Source organism: Heterocephalus glaber, unplaced genomic scaffold, assembly GCF_053883595.1.
Source record: "Heterocephalus glaber isolate CG9 unplaced genomic scaffold, H.glaber_assembly_v1.0 deba00001452, whole genome shotgun sequence".
NCBI classification, from domain to species: Eukaryota; Metazoa; Chordata; class Mammalia; order Rodentia; family Bathyergidae; genus Heterocephalus; species Heterocephalus glaber.
In genome coordinates, this window is record NW_028258302.1 from 2,418,318 (window position 1) to 2,440,458 (window position 22,141).

The following is a 22,141-nucleotide window of genomic DNA, read 5'->3' on the forward strand; positions in this document are numbered from 1 at the left end:
TTGGTGATCTAAGAAAACCCAATTTCCCTCCCTCTTTCTCCTTTTCTCTTTTTTATATAAAAGCACTTTTTTCACATGTTTTGTGGCCACAAAATGAGCCCAAGCCAAGTTAGGACACCAGGGTTCTGTGCCAGGTCTGCCCCTCTACAGTAAGTGATCTTGAATGAGGACCTAATATTTCTGAGTCTTGTCCTCCTGGTCCAGGTCCTCTGGATCAGACAAGCCTAGGTGTGAGGAGCTGTGAGTATATGGCAGAGATGACCAGGTGAGACTCTCAGCTTTCACCCTCAAACCTTCTATGTGATGATAGAGATCTGGGAAAACAGATAAAGTAATCCAGCAAGGTACAGAGGCTATGGGATCACTGGGGAGGGCACCCACCTTTGTGAAGAAATCACAGGTGGGAACATTTGAAGTGGGATTTACAGAGTAACTGGACTTGTTTGGGCAATCGTTTATGTAAACTTCATGTTTTTCAAACAAATATTTGCAAAAGTACACAGACATTCTACATGAAGGTAAAAGAAACTTAATGAGGAAATCAGGAACATAGAAAATAAGGGAAGAAACTAAAATAAAGACATGGGCAGTTTAGGAATAAACCCCCTGGAGGTGATTAATAAATTTGGCCACAAGTGTCTCAGCGATGGAAACAAAAAGGGAACATAATCAGTTGGAAGTTCTTAGTCATGGAGTCCACAGGATAAAAAGGCATCAAATGCCCTGGATGTGGCTTTTCCACCACTCCCAGCCCAGAGGAAGGGGCTTGTGGGCCACCTTTCCACCACTCCAGACAGGAGGAAGTGGCTTCCAAGCCACCATTCCACAGCTCCCAGACAGGAGGAAGGGGCTTCTAGGCTGCTGTTCCACCACTCCCAGCCCAGAGGTAGGGGCTTCCAGGGTGCTGTTCCACCACTCCCAGGCCAGAGGAAGGGGCTTCTGGGCAACCATTTCACCACTCCCAGCCCAGAGGAGGTAAGCCACTAGGGCACCAATAGCACCCCCAACCCCCTTTGAAATGAGAAGACATGTAAACAAGTCTCAAAACCAGACTTCCAGATCACCTACAGCAACCCCAAAGGGAAATGAGATGGAACACTCTGATACTCAACCACCTGAACTCGCAACAAAAGAGGATCTAGAAAAAAAATGAAATCAGAAATAATTTCTCAGATAAAAGCAGAGATTGTGCCCATAATGCAAGATATGATTAATAAATCTGACAGGACACAGATAAAAAAAATAGAGGAGCTGAGGAACATGATGGAATCCCAACATAGGAAACTAATAGAATCCATGAAACAGATAAAAACAGATTTCCAGGAGACTAAAAACTCCATTGAAAGTCTACACAGCAGAATGAGCCAATGTGAGGACAGAATTTCAGATATAGAAGATAAGACTGCAGTTAGAGACCAGGAAAAGAAAAATTGCTTCAAAATTGTAAGGGACCACAAGAAATCAATCCAGCAGCTGCTAGACAATGCAAAGAAGAATAGCATAAGACTGATTGGAGTCAATGAAGAAACAGGAGAGTGTGAAGATGACATAAAAAACTGTTCACAGGAGTAATGGCAGAAAACTTTCCAAGCAGGGGAAAAGAACTTGACATACAGATAAGTGAGCCATATAGGACTCCAACTAGCCTTGATCAAAAAAAAAATCTACACATAGGCATGTCATTGTTAAGATTCCAGAAATCCAACAGAAGAACAAAGTTCTACAAGCAGTTAGAGAAAAGAAACACATCACATACAAAGGAAAGCCCATCAGAATCACAGCAGACTTCTCAATGCAAACCCTCAAGGCAAGAAGAGCTTGAAATGATGTATTCCAAGCCCTAAAGGAAAACAGCCTCCAACCCAGATTGATGTACCCTGCAAAACTATCTTTCAAAATGGATGGAGAAATAAGATACTTTCATGACAAAGAGCACCTTAGGAATTCCAAAAAATTTTAGATAATAGCCTAGGAACAAACAGTGAGGATCACAACCCCAGGAAGCACAGCAGAATGAATCCATTGGGTGCAACAAGAAATTAAATGCAAAGAGGGAGAATCCAACAAAAAGAAAAAGTCATGACAATGATAAGTCAACACGTATCAGTTATAACCATCAACGTTAATGGTTTCAATTCACCAATCAAAAGAAATAGACTGGCAGAATGTGTCAAGAAGCAAAATCCAACAATATGCTGCATACAAGAAACTCATAGATTGAAAGTTAAAGGGTGGAAAACAAGACTCCACATGACAGGAACCTGAAAAAAAACAGGAGTAGCTATCCTCTTTGCAGATCAAGTGGATTTCAAACCAACACTGATTAAGAGAAACAAAGAAGGACACTACATCTTTGTAAAGGGAACAATCCAACAGGAAGAGATGACAATCATAAATATCTATGCACCAAACACTAATGTGCCCAACTATATAAAACAAATACTAACAGACATGAAAAGTCATATACACACTAATACAGTAGTGGTAGGGGAACTCAATATCCCACAGTCACAAATAGATAGACCAACTAGACAAAAAATAGGTAATGAAATACTAGAACTCAATCGAACTCTTGAACAAATGAACTTAACAGATGTTTACAGAATCTTCCACCCCACAAAATCATAATACAATTCTTTTCAGCTGCACATGGGTTGTTTTCCAAAATAGACCACATACTCACTCATACAACATGTTTAACTAAGTGCAAAGGAACTGAAGTTATCCCCTGTATATTATCAGACCATAGTGTGATGAAATTGGAGATCAATAGCAAAAGAAACTGCAAAAATTTCATAAACACATGGAAATTGAACAACACACTTCTGAATAAATAATGGGTCACAGAGGAAATTAAAGAAGAAATCAGGCAGTTCCTTCAATTAAATGACAATGACAATACAACATATTGGAATCTATGGGACACAATGAAAGCAGTCTTACGAGGGACATTGATAGCAGCAAATATACATATTAGGAAAACAGAGTGAGCCCAATTAAACAACCTGATGCTGAACCTCAAGCTTCTAGAAAAAGAAGAGCAGGACAAACCCAAAGCTGATACAAGGGAGGAAATCATAAAGATCAGAGCAGAAATCAATTCAATGGGGACTAAGAGAATGATACAAAACAATCAGTGAAGCCAAGAGTTGGTTCTTCTAAAGAATAAACAAAATTGATAAACCAACCTTAGCCAACCTTATCAGAAAAAGGAAAGAAAAGGCCCAAATCTATGCAATTAGGAATGAAAAGGGTGAAAATACAACAGACCCAGCAGAAATCCAGAGGATCATCAATACCTACTTCCAGAACCTACACACCAGCCAATAAGATGGACAACACAGAAGAAATGGACAGATTCCTAGATACGTATCAATTACCAAAGTTGAACAAAGACAACCTAAACATTCTAAAGACCCAATATCAATCAATGAAATTAAAAACGTAATTAAAAACTTACAAACTAAGAAAAGCCCAGGTCCTGATGGCTTCACTGCTGAATTCTACAAGACATTTACAGAGGAACTACTGCCACTACTGTTTAAACTCTTCAATGAAATTGAAAGGGAGGCAATACTCCCAAATTCATTCCTGGAAGCAAGCATCACCTTGATCCCCAAAGCAGAGAAAGACCCAACCGAAAAAGAGAACTATAGACCAATCTCACTCATGAACATAGATGCAAAATTCCTTAATAGGATTCTGGTAAATAGAATGCAGAATATCATCAAGAAGATCATACACCCTAACCAAGTGGGATTCATCCCAGGGATGCAGGGATGGTTCAATATACGAAAATCAATCAATGTAATACACTATATCAATAGAGCCAAGGACAAAAGCCATATGATTATCTCCATAGATGCAGAAAAAGCATTTGACAAAATCCAACATGCATTTATGATAAAATCCCTACAAAAAATTGGAATAGATGGTCTCTACCTCAATCTGATAAAAGCCATCTATGAAAAACCAACAGCCAATATCATACTGAATGGTCAAAAACTGAAATCCTTCCCACTAAAATCAGGAACAAGACAAGGATGTCCACTATCACCACTCTTGTTCAATATAGTTTTGGAAACATTAGCCACAGCAATTAGACAAGAGAAAAAATAAAAAGAAAAAAGATAGGAAATGAAGAAGTCCAATTGTCATTATTTGCAGGTGACATGATACCCTATATAGAAGACCCCAAGAATGCCACCAAAAGTCTTCTAGACTTAAGAACCAAATTCAGTAGAGTAGCTGGATACAAGGTCAACACACAAAAATCAATAGCTTTCCTCTACACGAACAACAGACTCACTGAGAGAGAAATAGGGCAAACAATTCCTTTCACAATAGCATCCAAACAACTGAAATACCTAGGAATCAACCTAACAAAAGATATCAAAGACATCTTCTCTGGAAAGTATAGCACTCTGAAAAGAGTGATTGAAGATGATATCAGAAAATGGACAGACATCCCCTGCTCCTGGGTAGGAAGGATTAATATAGTGAAAATGGCCATACTTCCAAAACTGCTATATAGATTCAATGCAATCCCAATTGAGATCCCAGCAGCATACTTCATAGACCTCAAGAAAACAATCCAAAAATTCATTTGGAACAAGAAGAGACCCAGAATAGCAAAAGCAATTCTAGGTAACAGAGACATGGCAGGGGGTATCACAATCCCCAACTGAAACTATACTACAAAGCTACTGTGATAAAAACAGCATGGTACTGGCAAAGAAACAGACCCGAGGACCAGTGGAACAGATTAGAAGATGCTGAAACAACTCCAGACACACTCAGCCATCTCATCTTCGATAAAGGAGCCAAACACCCTCACTGGAGGAAAGATAGCCTCTTTAATAAATGGTGCTGGAAAAATTGGGTTTCAACTTGCCAAAGATTAAAACTAGACCTATATCTCTCACCATACACTGAACTAAAATCAAAATGGACTAAAGATCTAAATATTAATACAGAAACGATGAACTGCTTGGAACACAGGTTAGGTAGAACTCTTGAAGACATCAGTGTAGGAAAAGATTTTATGAACAAAACTTCAGTTGCCCGTGAACTAGCACAATCAACAAGTGGGATCTCTTCTTACTAAAAAGCTTCTGCACAGCAAGTGAAACCACCAACAGTGTGAAGAGACAACCCAAATGTGGGGAAAAAATCTTCACCTGCTGTTCCTCAGAGAAAGGTCTACTATCTCAAATCTATAAAGAACTTTAAAAAAATCAGACTCCCCAAATTTAAAGACCCAATCCGAAAATGGGCATCTGAAATGAACAGACATTTCTCACACAAAGAAGTAGAAATAGCAAATAAACATATGAAAAAATGCTCAACATCACTGGTCATTTGAGAGATGCAAACGAAAACAACGCTGAGATTCCACCTCACTCCAGAAAGAATGGCTGCTATCATGAAATCAACCAATAACAAATGCTGGCAGGGCTGTGGGGAAAGAGGAACCCTGCTCCACTGCTGGTGGGAGTGTAGAGTGGTGCAAGCACTGTGGAAATCAGTATGGAGATACCTCAAAGAACTAGGACTGGAAGTCCCATTTGACCCAGCTATTCCCCTGCTGGGGATCTTCCCCAAAGAATTAAAAGAATCATACCACAGTGATATATGTGTAGCCATGTTCATAGCAGCACAGTTTGTAATAGCTAAAACTTGGAAGCAGCCCAAATGCCCGTCAACTGGAGACTGGATAAAGAAAATGTGGGGTTTTTAAAAAAAATTAAAATGGAGTACTACTCAGCCATAAGAAATGAGAAATTAGAGACATTTATTGCTAAATGGATGCACATTGAGGCGATACTCTTAAGTGAAATAAACAGGACACATCTGTAAATACTGAATAGTTTCTCTAGTGTGAGAAACTGAAAGTGTAAATAAGGACTAAAAGGTATAGTAGATAATGTGAAATAGGAAGAAAAGGGGCAGAGGGGAAGGAGAAGTGGGAGGGGTGGGGGAAAAGATAGAAGGGAATGGGATTAATATGAGAAAATGGAAAAATAGAAACAAAACCTTTGTAAATAGGGAGGACTGGAGGGGTTGAAGGGAGGGCTGGGCAAGGGTGAAAAATAAGAACCAAGAGAGACTATGTAAAGGTGCAAATTTCCAATGATGAATGTCATTATATTGTATACCTAAAATGTACCAATAAATTAATATAAAAAAAAAAGGCCCTGGATGTGCCATTGTCCTGAGGGCTAAGACCTGATGCATTTTCCCCATTTCCCCTCTGCTGGGGAACTCTGTGTGATACTGTCCTTGACAACATTGCTGCAGTAATCGTGTCCCCGCAGCATGTGTTAGGGAACAGTGTTCTCGGCAGAGGGAACAGCATGAGCCCAGCTCCATGCCTTTTTCAGGGGTCCTGTGGAGGGTGTTCTGGGGCCTGTTGCCAAAATGGCCTTGGATGCTGTGACCCGGTGGGTCTCCGGTACCTGTGGAAGTAGTTTGGGAGTGAACAGCATTGAACAAGGAGAAGGTCCCCAGGAAATGCAGTGCTGAGTGTGGGAGACTCATGCTGCAGACAGACAAGGACCAGCCCTGTTTAGAGTTGGGACAACACTGGGGTCAGGGCTTCTGTGGCTCTTGTGGTTGGGACCATTGGTGGCTGGATTGGAGACTGGGAAGGTGGGGTTGAGGCAAGACAGGAAGCCTGATTGGCCACCCGCCTCCTGGTCTGGCACCAGACGACAGTCACCTTCATAAAGGAGGTGCCAGGTGTTTTCTCGTATGAAATTTACAAAAACAACAGCACATGATCTGCAGCCCTCCCAGAAGCACTGTGTGAAACCTGAGCCACCCTACTGTCAGAGCCTCCTATTTCAGGGGTTTTGTCTGTTCTATTTTTGAGGCTGGTGAACTGGTTTCCTGTTTGTTGCAAAATGGGTGGCTGTTACTGTCTGCGCTGCCCTGGCTCTGGCCTGGCCTGCAGGGAGGTGGCCTCACCAGTCCAGTCCCATTGTTCTGCCATGGGCCAGTTCTTTTCTGTGCGAGGGCCAAAGAGAGACCCAGCCTTGCCAGGGACAGGAGTAGGCACCCTGCCACCTGCCTCCCAGGATGCCCAAGTGTGTGGGAAGTCATGACACTCCTTGTGGTGCTGTTCTTTCAATGTTACAGGGAGGGGACGTTTCATTCTGAAGGGTTAAATTAGAGACTCAGTAAGAAGACGGGGATGGGACTTGGAGAAAGAGCCCTCCAGCTCTGGCAGGACGGGAGGGAGGAAGTAAGTGATAATTGGTACTTGCTGTGTGGCAGTCATTTTCACAACTTGCTTCTCCTTTGGTTGTTACATCTCATTTCTGTCTTACAGATAAGGAGCCCAAGGCTCAGAAATACTGAGCCTCCTGGAACCATTGATTGGCTCAGGCCATTGGCCCTTTGACAGTGGTTTTGGAGGGCAAGTTTAAAATTCTTCTCTTGTCCCCACCCTCCATCACCTTTTAATTGAAGCTTACAGAGGCAGAAAATCTTGCAAAAACTCACAGCTAGTTAGTAGCAGAATCCAAAAGTTAGTTCATTAATAGTTTCTAGCCTACTGCATTTTCAAACTGCTGTAGACACTCTTTAAGCAGGCAGAGAGGTGATGGCGATTTGGCACTGGATAGAGTTTGGCCCATTTTAAGGCATGCCCAGCCCAGCCATGAGGTTTGCATTTACAAATATCACCTCTCTCCCAGAGAAGTTGGAGGGTGATGTCCCAGAGGGACCTCAGGACCTTGGGGATCTTCCTTGTCTCTGTTGCCCCGTCCAGAGCCTGCAATCCTCTGTCTTTTGGGGGTTGAAACAATGAAGACCCTTCTGGAAGCTTAGGTCTGTGTGATTGTCTAGTTATTCCCTTTTGTCAGTGGTTTCTGGTGGTTTTCTACTTGCGCCTAGGCCCAAAGGGCATTATTGCAGAAAGAACTGAAATCTATTTTTGCACATGTGTTTTATCAACTGATCAATGCTAAGAGCATCACTAATTTCTTGCAGGAGTCCTTAAAATCCCTAGAACCACTACCTGCGGGCATTCTCAGGTCTTAGTAGCTCTTCTAAAATCATTAGTGTTCCAGATTAATCCAACCAGGGTTGGGCACTGGACAGTGTAGAGGAATAAGAAACTCTATCGCCATCACCTTGAGGGACCTCAAAAGGGGAAGAAAGGGAGAGCTTGAAGAGGCCAGAAGGGAGACTGTGACTGCAGAAGGGACAGAATGGCCCGGGGGCGTGGGCTGGCACCCTCTGGCAGGTCTCTCTTGGCTGCCTCTGCCTTAGAAGTCTTTCACCCCCTTCTCCCTGCTGAGGCCCTCCCTCCCTGGGAGACTGTGCAAGGTGCTGCTGCTGAAAGCCTGGCATTCTACCTTCCTCCCGCCCCAGGAGGCTTTGCTGTGCATCCTCTCTTCTGACCCACGTTCATCATACCTGCTTTTAAGTTCTCTGTGACTTTACTTGACTCCACTTAGTAATTGTAGCTCCCAGAGTGTGCAGATAGCATTAACTATGGTCTGTTCTGAACAGTCATGGTTCAGGGCCAGATAATGTAGATGAAAGAGAGGAGGGGAGGCAGGGAACTAATTCCTTCCTTTGTCTCAGGGCAAGCCAGACCTGGAACCTTATGGAAGGGTACAGCTTAGCTCCAGCCCACCTTCTCCTCTCTGTGCCTGCCATCTATTGCTCTGTATGGGAGTCATCTTGTCACTTGCATTCCTGATACCCAGAGTACTGTGCAGATTTAGTGAGGGGGACACCTTCCCTCCACCAAGTCTCCCTTCACCAAGAGCTCGACCCAATTGACCCCTGGTGGGCTCTGAGCCTTTCCCTCTGTTTTACGATCTAGCACTGGGTAGCAAACTGCTCACAAATGTAGTAGCTTAAAGCAGTGATGTATTATTCTTCCCGGTGCTGGCTAGATGGCTCTCTGCTGCTCTTCACTGGGCTCACTCCCCCAGCTACATGCAGCCAGTGACCACCAATGAATCCCTCACATACCCAGGGTGTCCTCCATGTTACCTCTCATCCTCCTGTTGGACAGACCTGATTTCTCCAAGGCACTGTGGACTCCCAATAGCAGGTGTAAGAGCAAAGCTGCCAGGCCCAAGGGTCAAGTCAGAAGTGGCACAGCACTGCTTCTCCTACATGCTTTAACCTAAAGGAAACCTTGAGACCAGCCAGATTCAAGGGAAGGGTAAACAGACCCACTCCTCTCTGAAAGGAGGGGCCAAGTCATCTCGAGAAGGGCCTGGGCCCACTTAGCATTCCTTGATTATGTCCTTTATTTGCTTTGGGAGGTCAAGCCCTCCTTTGGGAAGTTTTGTGCTGTAGCTTCTGAGGGTGCACTCTGAACTTGGCATGTCAAAAAGCTCCAATGCTTTGTCTCTGCCCTCAAGGAGCGGCTGTTTGCCAGTGGAGCTGGCGCTGGCTGCTGTGAAGGAATGTGGGGACCCACTTTTTGCGTTAACACTCGCAACCTTGCCCCACCCCCAGCCACTCAGATCAGGCCGATCTTTCCCTCTGAGCATGAATCCCCCTTTCAAAATAGACTGGAATGGTTCTTGTCATTTTCAACATACATTTCTTAGACTGAAGATATTTTAAAGTTCTTCTTCCTAGATGTGGAAGTTAGGATTTTAGATTTATTACAAGCAACAGAAACTAATTCTTGCTAAGTTTAAAAAATGTATTAAGGAAAAATGAGGTGTTTCATGGAATTTATGGGAGGCTGAAGAATTAAACCCTAAGAGAGAAACAGCCAAGACAAAGAACTCATAGGCCACAAACACAATTATAGTCCAGGGAAATGCTAATGAGGCATGGGCTAGGTGGCAGGGGAAAATGGAGGCTAGTGTGTTTTTGTCAGAGAGGTGGCAGTGTGGATTTCAGAGGATAATAGGGAACAGCATTCTAGATTGATGGAATAGTTTATGCAAAGGCCCTGAAACTTAAAATAATATAGCACATTTAGGAACCTGCAGAGCGTTCATGTGTGTCAGGAGAAAGATAGGAGAGAGGCAAAAAATGATTCTGGATAGGGAGGCAGATACTATATGTGCCTACTGAGGAGTTGAGATTGTATCCTATAGGCCAGAGTTTTCAAAACTGTTTTCCCAGAATGCTAGTGGCCTGGCACATTGTTAGTAGATGTCTCCTAAGTAAGTTTGGGAAATATGCATATTGTTATGATTTTCCTCTTAGAAGATCAATGGGATATTAAAGGCTCTGAGAAGTCCTCCAGAAAAAAGGGGGAGGAGACCAGCTGGAAGGCCAAAGCAGTACCCCAGGTAAAAGATGCTAAGACCTATCTGTCTGTGGAAATAGAGAAAGAGGAAGTTCCTCACACCAACATCAAAAAAGGTATAACTCAGCCCAAAGAGTGTCACAAGAGGAAAGTACTTTCATTCTTTTCAAAAGTGTGTGGCCGAAGAGGGGAGCTCAGCTGTAAATCCACTAGGAAGGAATGTAGCCCATGTGAAAAATGAGCTCTCTGACAAATACGCTAATTTTTTTTAACCAATTCAAATATTTCTAGATTTGTGTTCATAACAAGCCCTCAATAATCCCCAGACTTGTGTCTTTGGCTTCCATGATTAAACATCTCTCAGTTCTTGGTTCCAGAAGCACAAAACATTTCCCCCTCCACCTACTGAAATTTCTCTTTCATCTTTTTAAATGAGAAGAAACGTATCAATTAAAAATCTTCTGTCATCCCTCGGAAGAAGGGAAGGGAAGAGTTTCCCAGTGGAAATGTCTTGGGCAGAGATAGGCCTGCCAAGGTGGAGCCCTGCAATCTCAGCCCAGACCTTGGCTCTGCTGGCCACGAGGGTCCGAGCTGTGCGACCTGAGATTTCAGCACCATAATGAGGTCTCGGGGAAGAGGTGGTAGCCGGGCCCCAGAGCCTCAGCTCCTCGGCTGGTCTGGGAGATGTGTCCACCCCAGTGTGGGCCTTGTGTGGACACTCCAGGTAGATGTTTCTACAAAGAGGCCTTCACCTTGAGACCCTAGGTAGGAGGACTCTGAATGATAAGGACAGAACCACATTTGACAGTGACTTTTCGGCCATAGCCATTTCTGCTCACACTAGGAAAGAAAAAGGAGAGGAAAGCTTTTCTCATCAGTTCATGGCAGAGCTTCTGGGAAGATCAGCAGGAGAGACAAAAGAAAGAAGACAGAAACTAGGGCCTGTGGAGCACCTGCCTGATGCTGAGAACTCGAAGCCTGCGTGATTTTATCCACCTGAGCACACTGGTCCTCAGGAAGCCTATGGGTGCTTATTAATGTTAATTAATTCACATCTGAATCACGCCAATTGTCCTGAGTATGGTGCGTGTCCTTTCTTTTTTGAATTTTCTTTATTAATTTTATTAATTATAAAGTAAGATGTTTGTTGTAGAAAACTGAGAAAATGCAGAAAACTACCAAGAAGACAGTAAGAAATGCTCAGGCCTAGCGAGGGTAAATCCTTTGCCGGAGACAGTCACAGAGCAGGGATTTGAACTTGGGTCACCAGCTGTGCCTCTTCCACCTGCCCACATATGGAGCTAACACCGAATTTGTGCTATCTTGTTGTCATAGAACACCAAGTCTAGATATCATCTCATTTAACCTCTAATTTACAGAAAAAGATTTTGCCTTAGGGCAAACTCACTGACACGGCGAGGATTTGCTCCCAGGCTGCGTTGTGCTTTGTCCTCAGACAGCTCTCGGATAACTTTTCCAGATCTTAATGAACAGGGCTGGTGCTGTCTGGGGCTGCTCGGTGGCCCAGATGACAGTGGGAGCAAGAAGAGTTGGCCAGTGCTCTACCAGATTAGATTTTCGCTCATGGAGAAGGATGGGCGGGGAATGGAGGCTGCAGACACTGTTCCGAGGGAATTAACATTTTTTCTCCCAGGAAGGCTCGATGAACCCTGTGGTGCTGGATTAGAGACAAAGGTATTTGTACAGATAGATATATGCAGAAATAAGGATAAATGAGATTCTACACAGGTTAACACACACATATATTTCCCAGATCTCTCCCGAAGAGGGCCTGGAACCACTAACACTCCAGCAGAAATGAGCATGTCTATCACCCAGTTCCTATTTTCCAAATATCATTTTCCAAACAGAGGGACAAGAACTCCTTAGAGAAATGGCTGATTTCAGGCCTGGGCAGGGAAACTACAACATAAGCCTTAAACATCTTTTAGTTCTAGAAAATAAAGAGATGTTTAAAAACAAAAGCACACATAACAAGATAAAAAAGATGGTGAGATGTCTAAAGGACATGGAGGCCGACCAGAAAGAACTTTCAGTTGCCAAAGCTGGGACAATTTGAGCAACAAAATAAATAATAAGATGGAATTATAACTCAAAGAATCCATGATTATTTATTACTTATAAATAAATAAGGAAGAAGGTGTAAATCTTTACAGAATTCCAAATAATGTATATACTACTCCCCTTCCAGCACATGGAGCCCAGTTCTCCTGCTCTTGAGCATAGGTTGGATTTAATGGTTCACTTCCAAAGAATAGAGTATGGAGAGGGAAAAATAGCAGCTTCACAGGCTGACAAGCCCGGCAGATTCTATGTTAACCAAATGAGTAAGGTTAATATCGTAGATCCAAGTCGTTTTGATATTAAGGGACCCCAGAAACATGAAGACAATGGCATTTCCCTGCCAAACTCATAACTCCAGTATAATCATAAGAAAACATCAGATAAACCCAAATTGAGAGGTAGTGTATGAAATACTGGGCTACTTTGCTTCAAAAATATCATAGCCACGAAAAGACAAAAGAAAGATTAAAAAACTCACCCATCAGAGGAAAGTTAGGAGATGAAACAAATAAATGCAATGTAGCATACTGGCAAAGAAAAAGGACACTCATAGAAAAACTGGTATTACGGAGGGCGTAAGGACTCGGGCACCTTAAACAGCTTTTAGTAAGTTCCCAAGTTACACCTACTATCTAGAGGACACTTTGGCAACGTAGAAAAAATTGTTCATTTTCACCTATAAGTTTCCCTTTTAGTGATTTACACTAATAAAATAATCACTGATAAAGATAAGGATTACCTACATGGGCACACTTTATAGCATTATTTACAATAGTGAAAGGCTAGAAACAATCCACATGTACAATAAGTAGGAATTGATTTTATAAATTATGGTACATGTAAGCGAGACATACATTATAGTATATGCAAGCAGAGATATACTATGTTGCAAATAAAAAAGGCAACATAAAATATTGTTTACCAAATGAAAAGATATTTCACAGTAAATTAGAGGAGAAGATAAACATTGAATGATCTAAATTTAAGGGTATATTATAATATTTAAAGGTCAAGCTGGACACGTCCCACCTGTTTGTAATCCCAGCACTCTGGGAAGCCAAGGCAAGAGGATCGAAAGTTCAAGCCCAGCCTGGGCAACACAGCAACTTACTGAGGCCCTGTATCAAAAATTTTAAAATGAAAAAGGAATGGGGATGTAGCTAATTGTGAAGGCCCTGGGTTTCATACCCAGTACTGCAAAAATAAACAAATAAACAAACAAATGGTAAACACCAAAATGTTTATGAATACTTTCTGAATGGTAGGATTGCTTGTGATTTTTATTTTCCTCTTTGCATTTTCTACATTTTACACATTTTCTATGCTGTTATTTCTTGTTTAAAGGGCCTATATATTTTTTGTATTAAATTCTTTTATTGGTACATTGTAGGTATACAACACAATGACATTTCTCATTGGGAATTGTACCTTTACATAATGCATCTTGGTTCTTATTTTTTCCCCATTCCTAGCCCTCCCTTCACCCCCTCCACCCTTCCCTATTTACAAAGACTTTATTTCCATTTTTTCCATTTCTCAGCATTTTTCCTTTCCCTTCTTTCCTTTCGCCTGCCCCTCCCACTACCCCTACCCCTTTGGACCTTTTCTTCCTATTTTACATTGTTGATTATTCATTCTAATCATTGGTATATTTTAGGTATACAATACAATGACATTCATCATTGGAAATTTGCACCTTTACATAGTCTCTCTTGGTTCTTATTTTTCACCCTTGCCCAGCCCTCCCTTCAACCCCTCCAGTCCTCCCTATTTACAAAGATTTTGTTCCTATTTTTCCATTTTCTCATATTAATCCCATTCCCTTCTATCCTTTCCCCTAGCCCTCCCACTTCCTTCCCCTTTGTCCCTTTTCTTCCTATTTCACAATACCTATTATACATTTAGTCCTTCTTTACACTTTCAGTTTCTCACATCAGAAAAACTATTCAGTATTTACACATGTGTCCTATTTATTTCACTTAAGAGTATCGCCTCAGTGTGCATCCACTTAGCTATAAATATCTCTAATTTCTCATTTTTTATGGCTGAGTAGTACTCCATTTTATAAAAAACCACATTTTCTTTATCCAGTCTCCAGTTGATGGGCATTTGGGCTGTTTCCAAGTTTTAGCTATCACAAACTGTGCTGCTATGAACATGGGCACACATATATCACTGTGGTATGATTCTTTTACTTCTTTGAGGAAGATCCCCAGGGGTGGACTAGCAGGGTCAAATGGGACTTCCAGTCCTAGTTCTTTGAGGTATCTCCATACTGATTTCCACAGTGCTTGCACCAGTCTACACTCCCACCAGCAGTGGAGCAAGGTTCCTCTTTCCCCACAGCCCTGCCAGCATTTCTGATTGGTTGATTTCCTGATAGCAGCCATTCTTTCTGGAGTGAGGTGGAATCTCAGCGTTGTTTTCATTTGCATCTCTCGAATGACCAGTGATGTTGAACATTTTTTCATGTATTTATTTGCTATTTCTACTTCTTTGTGTGAGAAATGTATGTTCATTTCAGATGCCCATTTTCGGATTGGGTCTTTAAATTTGAGAGGTCTGATCTTTTTAAGTTCTTTATAGATTCGAGCTAGTAGACCTTTGTCTGAGGAAGAGCAGGTGAAGATTTTTTCCCACATTGTGGGTTGTCTCTTCACACTGCTGGTGGTTTCTCTTGCTGTGCAGAAGACTTTTAATAAGAAGAGATCCCATTTGTTGATTGTTTGTGCTAGTTCACAGGCAATTGAGGTTTTGTTTATAAAATCTTTTCCTACACCGATGTCTTCAAGGGTTCTACCTAATCTCTGTTCCAACTGGTTCAGAGTTTCTATTTTACTATTTAGATCTTTAATCCATTTTGATTTTAGTTTAGTGCATGGTGAGAGATACAGGTCTAGTTTTAATCTTTGGCAAGTTGAAGCCCAGTTTTTCCAGCACCATTTATTAAAGAGGCTATCTTTCCTCCAGTGAGGGTGTTTGGCTCCTTTATCAAAGATGAGATGGCTGAGTGTGTCTGGCGTTGTTTCTGCATCTTCTAATCTGTTCCACTGGTCCTCAGGTCTGTTTCTTTGCCAGTACCATGCTGTTTTTATCACAGCAGCTTTGTAGTATAGTTTCAGGTTGGGGATTGTGATACCCCCTGCCATGTCTCTGTTACCTAGAATTGCTTTTGCTATTCTGGGTCTCTTCTTGTTCCAAATGAATTTTTGGATTGTTTTCTTGAGGTCTATGAAGTATTCTGCTGGGATCTCAATTGGAATTGCATTAAATCTATATAGCAGTTTTGGAAGTATGACCATTTTCACTATATTAATCCTTCCTACCCAGGAGCAGGGGATGTCTGTCCATTTTCTGATATCATCTTCAATCTCTCTTTTCAGAGTGCCGTAGTTTTCAGAGAAGAGGTCTTTGATTTCTTTCGTTAGGATGATTCCTAGGTATTTCAGTTTTTTGTATGCTATTGTGAAAGGAATTATTTGCCCTATTTCTCTCTCAGTGAGTCTGTCATTAGTGTAGAGGAAAGCTATTGACTTTTGTGTGTTGACCATGTAACCAGCTACTTGACTGAATTTGGTTATTAAGTCTAGAAGACTTTTGATGGAGTTCTTGCCATCTTCTATATAGAGTATCATGTCACCTGCAAATAATGACAATTTGACTTCTTCATTACCTATTTATTTTATTCATTTTATTTCTTTCTCTTGTCTAATTGCCATGGCTAATGTTTCCAGAACTATATTGAACAAGAGTGGTGATAGTGGACATCCTTGTCTTGTTCCTGATTTTAGTGGGAAGGATTTCAATTTTTGACCATTTAGTATGATATTGGCTGTTTGTTTTTCATAGATGGCTTCTATCAGTTTGAGGTAGAAACCATCTATTCCAATTTTTTGTAGGGTTTTTATCATAAATGCATGTTGGATTTTGTCAAATGCTTTTTCTGCATCTATGGAGATAATCATATGGTTTTTGTCCTTGGCTCTATTGATACAGTGTATTACATTGATTGATTTTCGTATATTGAACCATCCCTGCATCCCTGGGATGAATCCCACTTGATCAGGGTGTATGATCTTCTTGATGATCTTCTGCATTCTGTTTGCCATTATCTTATTAAGGATTTTTGCATGTATGTTCATTAGTGAGATTGGCCTATAGTTCTCTTTTTCAGTTGGGTCTTTCTCTGCTTTGGAGATCAAGGTGATGCTTGCTTCCAGGAATGAATTTGGGAATATTGCTTCCCTTTCAATTTCATTGAAGAGTTTAAACAGTAGTGGCAGCAGTTCCTCTCTAAATGTCTTGTAGAATTCAGCAGTGAAGCCATCAGGGCCTGGGCTTTTCTTAATTGATACGTTTTTAATTATGTTTTCAATTTCATTCGTTGATATTGGGTTGTTCAGAATTTTTAGGTCTTCTTCATTCAACTTTGGTAATTCATATGTATCTAGGAATCTGTCCATTTCTTCTGTGTTGTCCATCTTATTGGCGTATAGCTTCTGGAAATAGGTATTGATGATCCTCTGGATTTCTGCTGGGTCTGTTGTAATTTCACCCTTTTCATTCCTAATTGCATGGATTTGGGCCTTTTCTTTCCTTTTTCTGACAAAGTTGGCTAAAGGTTTGTCAATTTTGTTGATTCTTTCGAAGAACCAACTCTTGGCTTCATTGATTTTTTGTATCGTTCTCTTAGTCTCCATTGCATTGATTTCTCCTCAGATCTTTATAATTTCCTCCCTTTATGAGCTTTGGGGTTGTCCTGCTCTTCTTTCTCTAGAAGCTTGAAGTTCAGCATCAGGTTGTTTAATTGGGCTCGTTCTGTTTTTCTAATATACGTATTCACTGCTATGAATTTCCCTCGTAAGACTGCTTTCATTGTGTCCCATAGATTCCGATATGTTGTATTGTCATTGTCATTTAATTGAAGAAACTGTCTGATTTCTTCTTTAATTTCCTCTGTGACCTATTGGTTATTCAGTAGTGTGTTGTTCAATTTCCACATGCTTATGAAATTTTTTGAGTTTCTTTTGGTATGGATCTCCAATTTCATCACACTATGGTCTGATAATATGCAGGGGATAACTTCAATTCCTTTGCACTTACTTAAACATGTTCTATGTGTGAGTATGTGGTCTATTTTGGGGAATGACCCATGTGCAGCTGAGAAGAATGTGTATTCTGATTTTGTGGGGTGAAAGACTCTGTAAACATCTGTTAAGTTCATTTGTTCAAGAGTTCGATTGAGTTCTTGTATTTCATTACTTATTTTTAGTCTAGTTGATCTATCTATTTGTGACAGTGGGGTGTTGAGGTCCCCCACTACAATTGTATTAGTGCATATATGACTTTTCATGTCCGTTAGTATTTGTTTTATATAGTTGGATGCACTAGTGTTTGGTGCATAGATATTTATGATTGTCATCTCTTACTCTTGGATTGTTCCCTTTACAAGGATGTAGTGTCCTTCTTCGTCTCTCTTAATCAGTGTTGGTTTGAAATCTACTTGATCTGCCAAGAGGATAGCTACTCCTGCTTTTTTTTGGGTTCCTGTCACATGCAGTATTGTTTTCCACCCTCTAACTTTCAGTCTATGAGTTTCCTTTTGAATTAAGTGTTTCTTGTATGCAGCATATTGTTAGATTTTGCTTCTTGACCCATTCTGCCAGTCTATTTCTTTTGATTGGTGAATTGAGACCATTAACGTTGATGGTTGTAACTGAAACGTATTGATTTGTCATTGCCATGACTTTTTCTTTTTGTTGGGTTCTTCCCCTTTATATTTAATTTCTTGTCATGCCAGATGGATTCATTCTGCTTTGCTTCCTGGGGTTGTGATCCTCAATATCTGTTCCTAGGATATTGTGTAAAATTCTTTGGAGTGCTGGTTTGGTATTCACGAAGTTCCTAAGGTGCTCTTTGTCATGAAAGTATCTTATTTCTCCATCCATTTTGAAAGATACTTTTGCAGGGTCCATCAATCTGGGTTGGAGGCTGTTTTCTTTTAGGGCTTGGAATATGTCACTCCAAGCTCTTCTTGCCTTGATGGTTTGTGTTGAGAAGTCTGCTGTGATTCTGATGGGCTTTCCTTTGTATGTGATTTGTTTCTTTTCTCTGACTGCTTGGAGAACTTTGTTCTTCTGTTGGGTTTCTGGAATCTTAACAATTATATGCCTATGTATAGATTTTTTTTTGATCAAGGCTATTTGGAGTCCTATATGCCTCACTTATCTGTATGTCAAACTCTTTTCCCCTGCTTGGGAAGTTTTCTGCCATTATTTCTGTGAAGAGATTTTTTTATGTCATCTGCACTCTCTCCTCTTTCTTCATTGAGCCCAATCAGTCTTATGTTATTCTTCTTTGCATCATCTAGCAGCTGCTGAATTGATTTCTCATGTTCCTTTATAATTTTGAAGCAATTTTTCTTTTCCTGGTCACTAATTGCAATCTTATCTTCTATATCTGAAATTCTGTCCTCACATTGGCTCATTCTGCTGTGTAGACTTTCAATGGAGTTTTTAATCTCCTGGAAATCTATTTGCATCTGTTTTATGGATTCCATTTGTTTCTTATGTTGGGATTCCATCATGTTCCTGAGCTCCTCTCTAGATTTATTAATCATGTCTTGCACTAGGGGCACAATTTCTCCTGTTATCTGAGAAATTATTTCTGATTTCATTTTTTCCAGATCCCCTTTTGTTGCCAGTTCAGTGGGTCCAGGTGGTTGAGTATCAGAATGGTCCATCTCATTTCCCTTTGTGGTTGCTGTAGGTGATCTAGAAGTCTGGCTTTGAGACTTATTTACGTGTTTTCTCATTTCGACTGGGGTGGGGGGCTGTTAGCACCTGCACGGATTACCTCCTCTGAGCTGGGAGAGGTGGGACAGGGGCCGGGAGCAGCTGTAGGGATGGTGACCCAAAAGCCCTTTCCTGTGGGCTGGGAGCAGTGGGAGGGATGGTGGCCTGGAAGCCCCTTCCTCTGGGCCAGGAGCAGCGGGACAGAAGGTAGCCCAAAAGTCCTTTCCTCTGGGCTGGGAGCAGCAGGAGGGATGGTGATCAGGAAGTCCCTTCCTCTGGACCAGGAGCAGTGGGACGATGGCACAGAAGCCCCTACCTCTGGGCTGGGAACAGCAGGACTCAGTACCTTGGTCTGGTGGTCTGGTGTCCTCTTCATCTTTGTGGTGTGGAACCAGGTGGCTGCCTGTCTGCAGCGGGCTGATTCGGTGTCTTCCACGTGACTCAGGACCTCGGTAGGGTGTGCACAGACCTTCCTGTGTGCAGTGGGCTGATTCGGCGTATTCCGTGTGACTGGGGACCTCGGTAGGGCATGGTCAGACCTGCCTGTCTGCAGCGGGCTGATTCGGTGTGTTCTGTGCGACTCAGGACCTTGGTAGGGCATGGGCAGACCTGCCTGTCTGCAGCGGGGTGATTCGGCATGTTCTGTACCTAAAGGGCCTATATGGTTTGCTTTATTTGTAGAAGTGGGCCTAGCACAAAACAGGTACTCAACATGTATGCTGTGAATGAATGAATGAATGAATGAATGAGTCTTCGTGGGGAACACATGACCCTGCACCTCCTTCCACAGTGCAGCATCCTCCCCTTACTCAAATAGGCTCTCTAGCAGGTCAGCTTCTCTTCCCCTCCACATGTGACTCATAGAAGCTTTTGTGGCACCTGTCACAGACACTGAGATCCAAAAAGTGGGCAGAGAGAGGAGGGAGGTGAACTAGATTAAGAGAAGGACTTTTACAGCAGACAAGGCATCCAGCTCAAGAAACTAGTAGGGGCTACTCTGCAAACTGGGAGCCCCACTATGAAGCAGAGCAAGCCCAGAAAGCTACCAAGGTGTCAGGGACAATCAGCATTCCTAATCCAGACTGCACAGATGCCCGAGAAACCTGGAAAGTAGCAGGTCTCAAGTTCCCAAACCCGAGGTTTCCATGGTGGCATGTGATTGTGCATCTCCACTGCCTCTTGACACATGAGATGAAGAAGCCTCCTAGAGCAGCCCACTCCTTTGTGGGCCAGTTCTGCTACACAGGGAGCTCTTCCTCAGGTTGCACTGAAATCCTCCTCCCTATAAATTCCACTGATTTTTCTACCTGACAGTGGCAATGCACATCTGAATGAGCAGAATCCAAGTTTTCCTGAGCTTTCTTTCTCTGTTATTCAGTTCCCTGTCCTTCAAGGAAGCAGTTCCTCAGGGAAGCAAGTGATAACAATACAACAAAGCTTCTTCACGCTACTTTGCTTTTCCTGCCATGGTTCTGGTAGTTGCCCCCACTCTTTCGCACTTTCTGTCCAGATCTCTTATCCTCAATGTACGTGATGAAGCCTGAAGGCAGCTGCCATGTGGAGATTTGAATCACTATGGAAGGCATCCTTTCTCTAAATCAAGGTTATTGCTAGAGGGAAGGCCCCAGCCAGGGCATCTGCAAGGCCACCGTGTCTCCCCCTCCCTGGTCTCCTTGGAGCAGCTATCTCCTTGGCAGCATATGGCTGCCCTGCTGGGAGGGAAGGTCTCAGGAGAGCGACAGCTGGGTGTTTTTCCCTGCACTTCAGGAACCTCCTGCCTCAAGCCATAGCGTCTGCCCGGTGTGGCAGGGGAAGGGGACTGGAGAGGGACAGATGGTGACAAGTAAGCCATGGTAGGCAGAAGTCAGAGTACTAGAGAGAGAAGCAGGAAGGGAGAGTGAGTTGCATATTCATTCATGCACCCTGACCCTTCCTGGGGCTCCCAGAGTGCAGTATGCCCATGAACAGCCCCCTTGTCCTGCAAGTGCCTTGTCTTCTCCCAAGTCACACCCCTGCCCCTAGGCCAGGCTTCAGGCCCAAGAAGATGAAGCCCTTTGTCAGGAAAATATTCCCAAAACAACTTCACCTGTTCTTAGTGTTACTGGGTCTTGGGCTAGATGCTGAACATACAGCTCCTGCCTTGAGCATCCCAGCCCTTTAAGATGCAGATAGACAAGGAAATGATGATGTTTTAGAGGTTCTATGATAGATATTTGGGGGTGTATAGAGCAGGAGGAGTGCTGGATTCTGCCTGGTGGAGGTGGGGAGAATGTATCTGGAAGGATTTACAAAGGAAGTGTCCTTGGGTTGAGTGTAAAAAGCTGAGTGTTCCCCAGTTCCCCAGTTCCCTAAAGAAGGTCCTATCTTGGGTAGGATTACATTTCTGTATACAACTAACTAAAACAATAGTGGCTTAAACACATAGGGTTTATTTTCTATTATTATGAAAGAACCAAAGGGAACCAATTCGGGCTTGGTATATGTGAGTTCACCATATCAGCAATATACCAGGCTCCTTTTTTTCCTTTGGTCTTTCCATCTGTAGAGCATTGTTTCCATCCCCCAAATCACCACACACTCCAAGGTGGCTACTGAAGCCACCAGTCATTGCATCCACCAAAGAAACTGAGAAAGTGAAAAGGCCCTGCAGTCAACTGTGCTCCTTTCAAAGTTTTCTTGGGTCCATCCAATCATTAGCACTTAGGTCTTACATCTGAGATTTAGTTAGACATTGAGCTACAAGAGATGAGGGGAGGTAGGAGTTGGCAAAACAAATGCTCCATTTCAGCAAGGTGCAAGAGAGTTGAAGAAATCTGTCCTGCAGAGAAAGGGAAAGGGGAGCGCAAGGAGAAAGAGCAACAGGTGCACAGGTGTGACGGAGCACAGGCTCTTAGAGGAATGGTGAGTGCACTCAACTGGCTTGGGTGTAGACTCTGTGTGTGTGTGTGTGTGTGTGTGTGTGTGTGTTTATTTGATTCTGCTATGAGACAGAGAATAGGGCTGCATGCTGAGGGATCATGATGGC

At 42.4% G+C, this 22,141-nt stretch overlaps 1 protein-coding gene across 8 annotated transcripts in view; it reads left to right on the forward strand.

The window, feature by feature from the left end:
- Hivep3 (HIVEP zinc finger 3) overlaps positions 1–22,141 on the forward strand; it is a 466,671-nt gene that overhangs the window by 216,887 nt on the left and 227,643 nt on the right. The gene's annotated exons all lie outside the window — the stretch shown is intronic.